Below are 6,416 nucleotides of genomic sequence, written 5' to 3'. Positions count from 1 at the left end.
CTAGTGAGCTGCAGTTACCCTCCACATAACGCTGGGTAATTAAGTCCCTGTGATCGGAGGCAGAGCTGATTAACACATGGCAACAAGACCTGGAACTGCTTGCTAGTCATTAGCATCGTCTCGGCCAACCCGGTATCACGCGATTGCGTGCTCCTGCGCACGAACGATAATCTATTGAAGCGTGTTCCAGAGCACGATAGTCCGACTTTTTGCGTGTTACACAGAACGAAATGTAAACCAATGCATTCTGAATGGGAGTGTTCTAAGACAATTAACTAAACGGTACGAGAGAGAGAGAAAGAGAGAGAGGGAGGGACAGAGAGAGAGAGAGAGAGAGAGAGAGAGAGAGCGAGAGAGAGGCTTCAGAAAGGGTGTGCGCAGATAGTACAGTGCACCCTAGTTATGTTTATGCCAAAACCACAAATGCTATATGTATATATATATACATATATATATTTATATATATTGCCTATATATATGTATAGCCTATATATAATTAGCCTATAATTATATTATTTAGCGTGTAATGAGACAATCTATAGCCAAATTGTCGAAGATGCCCGAGAATCTCCGGGGATATCAGCATGGGAAGTCGGCGAATCAGACCCATGAACCTATAAAGAAAGACGTCATCTCAAGCGGGAGAGAACGTTTGCGGTGCTGGTTTGTGTCAAGTAAGTACAGGGCTCTCATGTCTCATGCATTCGGCGTGAGACACACGCAATTCAACCCATGCACACGCTCGAACCTGTGCCGTGTTCCAATACCCGTACTGTCCGTACTTATGCTGCTATCCATTTGGATGTACGAAGTGGTAAAGTCGCAAATCTCCCAGTTTTCTTGCGGCATTTCACTGAGGCACGCCCCCTTTCGGTCGTAGTATCTCGTCGCTTTCAAAGTAGAGCGAGCAGATCTGTACAACTAGCAAAGAAGATGGCTGCGCCCATAGTCAATGGGGATTGAGCTGTATTTTCTTTGTATTTGTACCACGTTGGGGGTTGTAATGTCGATTTTAAATCCTCTTACACACTTGATTTCATTGCTGCTTTAATCCGGTCACCAATTTATGCATTGCACGGTCATGCTTTGCGTGCAATTCAACGTAAAGTTGTGTTTTCAAGCTGGTTTGCTAAAGAGGCTATGTTGCTAATGATGACTAGCCCGCTACTACCCCTCGTGGCTCGACAGAAACACGACAGAACTTGTTGAAATTAAAATTGGCGAAAATGGCAAGATATTATTGCAATGTAAAAGGCTTGCAATGTTAATGTTTCTGTAAAGGCTGGCGACCATTATACTGGATTATTTATTTTTTCCAAAATAGTTTCTTCGCAAACTCGTCGGACACAAATAGCAAACTGGAAGGCTGGAGCAAGGGAAATACGTCACGTTCTCGCTGAAGCTGGTCGTTCGTACCAGCCTACCATCAAAATGGATAGCAGCATTACTAGCCAAAATTTGAGTATGCAGTACGTTCCAATTCAGATCCGGCGAAAAGAAGTATACTTCAAGGACCCGGATGCCGTACTCAAAACGGGCTAATCCTGAAGTGTGGATCGAAGGACACTCCCCGTACTCAACGGCAGCCATCTTAGCTACGTAGCGGAAGAGGCGGAGCCAGGCTGAGCTAAAGTCGGCGCATTTTCCACATAGCCTGCATTAATAGAGTCATTTTGTAGTTTTTATAGTTTTTATAGCTGCTAGGCGTAAAGAGTTCACCGTTCAAAGCGGGATGTTTATTGCGGGGGAGGAGCCACGGCGGCAGTCGTGATCGTAATTTCCGGTTAGTGCACCACGGAGTACTCGATTTGGAACAGCACTCACATCTGAAAAAATAACGTAGTAGATAGTGTGGATAGTATACTTCCTTTAAGTATACTCATGGAAGTACGGGTATGGTCTCACGGAAATACGTGACACTGTCACGTTATTTAATCTATTGAAACGTGATCAGGGACACGTAGGCCTATTTTCTAAATTTTGTATTTCAATTGGAAGTAGGCTATTTGTCGTGTCACTAAGCATGACTTCCAAACTAAGGTTCTGTCCGGGAGCGTTCTCCCTAATGTCCCTTATGGAGCTCCGTACAGATATAATTGTCTTAGAACACTCCCATTCAGAATGCATTGGTTTACATTTCGTTCTGTGTAACACGCAAAAAGTCGGACTATCGTGCTCTGGAACACGCTTCAATAGATTTACGTTCGTGCGCAGGAGCACGCAATCGCGTGATACTGGGTTGCAACCACACACACACACACACACACATACACACACACACACAACCTTGTGATTTTGTACTGGTTTTCTGTCCAAACCATATAATCGCACATTTTCTAATCTTCCATACGCTACACTAATCCCTTTACAGATTTCATGATACTTACTTTATTCTAATAAATAACTTTATCCCTTATCATGTGTGGATCCCGATCTTTGCTCTGACCCGAGCCTCGTCTTAATGCAGCCAAGGAGATGGAAGAGCGTTATGAATAATTATTAGATGATTGTGTTGTACAATGAAAGACAGTAAAGATTCAATATGAATGGCAAAATAAGGATGGGATTTTATTTGAACAATAAAATATGTGTTGGGCAAATGATAGAGAGGCTAAGATTATAGATTTCATATTCAAAAGGCGAAGGGGTGAAAAAATTGAAGAAATATATTTAAGAAATATAGGCCTACTCAAAGCCCAAATCATTGATATCATACCCTATCCAATAATAAAGAAATTAGAATTTGAATGGTAACAATACCGTTAAATCCTCGTCCTCGTTTTGAACGCCTCACTCATGGCCGATCAGTGTGTTCTTCAGTGCTCAGTGCTGCATTCGACACTGTAGACCAGGGCTATTCAACCTCCTTAACAAGTGGGCCAAAAAGGAAAACCACTGGGGGTTCATGGGCCACACAGTAAAACTACGTGAATGAATCGCTACAAATAAATCGTACTTAAAGTAGTGTTAACTTAATATATATAGTACTACTACATGGAATAAACTCCTCAGACGCATTCCTTCCTTCTTCACTTTTAATCGTATCATTATAAAAGATTTTGTTCTCACATATTTTGGACACGTATTTAGAATTCTACAATGTTGTTTGAATCATCACAAAACAGAACTACTGTACATATGAGACATTTTGAGCCAGTGACTAAGTGAGAAAGATTGCACTGCCTTGTTTGCCTAGTTTGGCTCTTCCTGAGACACTCATGCAGCTTCTCATAGGTCATGGAGCAACGTGCCCTTGTTCTGATGGCATTCATATGAGAAAAGCTAGACTCAGACGTATCGGTTGAGCCAAACATTGTCAGAATAAGTGATGCCAGTTCCTGATTGTGGGGTATTGATACTGGCTAGTATCACCGGCTACACACAGAAACCTGATTTGCATGCAACTATGTTTCTCCTTTATTTTATTATTTTTTTGCATGCAACCTCTTGCGGGCCAGAAAAAAAAAAAGAGGGGCCGCATTTGGCCCACGGGCCGCTAGTTGAATAGGCCTGCTGTAGACCATACATTACTTCTGGAAAGGTTAGAAAAGGATTTAGTTACTACGCAACAAATAGCTGGAATAAACTCCCAGAGGATTTAAGACTTGCCCCAACTCTGAGCACCTTTAAAACAAGACTGAAGACTTTTATGTTTGCTATAGCTTTCTGCTAAATCTTAAAGACATTGCACTTTCTAAAAAAGTGTTTTTAACTTTGCCTTTATTTTAACTTCTATTTTTTTTTGCATATGTTTTTCTTTTACTTACCTATTATTTAATTTAATTGTATGACAATGTTTATATGTGAAGCACTTTGAGTCTGCCTTGTGTATGAAAAGTGCTATATAAATAAAGTTGCCTTGCCTTGCCTTCTTTCTGATTAGCTCTTAATTGAGATCACCTGTCACGCACCCCTATATTAAAGGTGAATACAATGGGTTTGGTTTACTTTTCGCATCGGCCTCTGTCAATCGAGGTTGAGTTTAGTGAGGGTTGAAAGTTTTCGATCTAGATTGCAGATCACTATTGTCACTTTATACAAACTGTAAGTATGCGTTGTTGCGTGTTTGTTTTTGTGGGCATTTGACTGAACAGCCCAGACAAATATTGCTACCAACATGGCACTTCGAAACAGACCACCGCAGTGAGTAAAAGTTATTTTCCTTTATTAATTGTTGACGTTTTTGGGCTGTCTCCTCAGACACAAGCCATCAGTATCCCTGCTCTTTGCACCTTGACATGCATGTCGCTGCTGTTTGTTAACCTAGCTTTGCTGATTTGTATCTTGTGATGTGTGTGTGTTTTTCTTAACAGGTGTTAGATGACTGACGAGATCTATGGGGGGGCCCCCTTTGGGCCCCCCCATACCAACTTAGTCTTCAAAAGAATCTAGTGCCATGGGACTCCAGTGTCTTCAAATCATCCTCGGAATAGATGTGTATGAATGGTCCACCGAAGGGTTGATCTGGAAGCCACCACGGTCCACGCAGTAATCTGCTGCGTGGGCCGTAGTGGCTTCCAGAGCCATCTTTCGGTCTTGGTCAGGATTTGTTACAGTTGGCCTTCAATGTAGCAGGCTACGGGTTTCTGAAGAAGCCTGCTTTACGTAGCATTGGAGTACAAATATTGTGCAAAATGCTCATGTAATTGCACTAGCACTAGTAACCTGTAGATTAGCTTAGTTTAACGTCATTCCGTGCTGTCTCTGTCAAATGTGTGGCTTACTTTAAGTCCACAAGGCCCTCTGGTAAACCACGTTGGATCACCCCTGGACAAGGTGATTAGTCACTGGGTGTGTGCTAAAGTTTTGTTCCATTTTTCACTAGTTGGTTAAGCTTTGGTAGAATTGTTTGGATGCTAGCGACATGATGGCGTATTTACAAGAGCCTACCGTGGCCAGGCCACAGTTGCGACGGCCACGGCCAGATGGCCTAGTGTGAGTGCAACCTTGATTGCATTTGTATACTGTTTACCATTGGATGTTTATGCAATTTGGCTTAATTCATCCGCAGTAAAGCTGCATTTGACTATTCCAGGGTCGTTTTGTACAGGCTTTCAATTGACCATGTTGACTAGTTTGTGGGAAGTTTTATTTTAATTTTTTTACCCTTGCTTACAATCCAACGGTTGTGACCACTTATGCAACTGGGCTGTGAACCTTGCAATTCTAGTTGCATATTTGTACACGCAAGCTTGTCCATTTCTATCGCCATCACTAACACTAGCTTCAGCATTTCCTTGTAGGCCATTAGCTGACTTGTGTATTGGAGCGATGATTTGGGTATTTTAAGATGCTTGAAAACCTAAAATAAAGCAAAATGCGTGTCTGGTGTGCAAGAGCCAATTTGTTGGCTTGCAGTAGTCGAGGAGTTGCCGTAGGTCGTAAGCCATCTGGAGGTTGTGGCAATGGAGGCTTGTGGTAGATCTGCCATCCAAGAAAGGTTAATTCTTCTGAAGCATGATTAATAGTTTAGTAAATTGAATCTATTCATATAGAACTATAAAATCCAAGACTGCAGCCAGTAACTTGGATCGCAATATGTGGAAAGTATTAGTCTTCATTTGTCACAACAGAATAATTAACATGACTAACTGGGTTTCTTCCATTTTCTAACTAGGGGGACTTGACTGGTGAGTCTACTGGATTAATCAGTAGCGGTACTTTGCCCAACAGATTTGATGGCATGACTACAGGGTGACAAAGACAATTATTCCCTGCCTATCAAAAGAGACTTCTAAAACATATCTGCTAGAACAGTTCCTATACTTTTTGTATAATTTGGTCATGCTGCAAATTTACTTTTTGTAGTTGCTCCATATTTAGTTCTTTGACAGCCTCACCTGCTAGAAAAGTCTATTCAAATCGGCTAAATATAATGAACTAAATTAATAGCCATGAAATGTTGTCACTCATACTAATGGCAAATACCCTCTTTCAGTTGGTGGTTCAACACTGATGTGTCTCTAGGCTTGAGGGAGAGCTCACAAGTAAATTACACGAATGTCCTGTAGCAATTGAGAATACACTTTTATTTAGTCTACCTGACCAGGGACATCTTTGAACTATAGGTCACCTAACCCAAACTTTTCACTCTTGTTAGGTTGTCCTTTTCTCTTGTTTTAACCCGAAAGGGCTGAAATATCAACATTTCAGGTATTCTGTTTGGATAATGTGCAAAACTTGTGGCTTCACTAATAAAAAAAATTAACAAATGTATTTTTCTTAATGTGGTTAAACTATTTAAAGATTTGTATGCAAAATATTTCTGCTCAATTTGTGGTCAATGAAACTCTGAATTTTTTTAATTTGATAAAACACAACTATGGGTTAAAGGTATTAGCTTTGGGCATCTTTTGATATTTTTAGAATCTAGCTCCATTGCCGTTAGAAATGGTGTCTCCCAGTACTGCAAAGTG

General features: G+C 41.0%; 1 long non-coding RNA gene across 1 annotated transcript; it reads left to right on the top strand.

The window, feature by feature from the left end:
- The first annotated feature begins 3,937 nt into the window (after positions 1-3,937).
- Positions 3,938-5,712, top strand: LOC132458171 (uncharacterized). The gene is made up of 2 exons (XR_009525866.1): positions 3,938-4,143; positions 4,314-5,712. It is a non-coding gene; the product is annotated as an uncharacterized LOC132458171 (long non-coding RNA).
- The last annotated feature ends 704 nt before the right edge of the window (positions 5,713-6,416 follow it).

This window comes from Gadus macrocephalus, chromosome 5 (genome assembly GCF_031168955.1).
Source record: "Gadus macrocephalus chromosome 5, ASM3116895v1".
Lineage (NCBI taxonomy): Eukaryota > Metazoa > Chordata > Actinopteri > Gadiformes > Gadidae > Gadus > Gadus macrocephalus.
The sequence above is the reverse complement of the archived record's forward strand: the minus strand, read 5'-3'. Positions and strand labels throughout refer to the sequence as shown.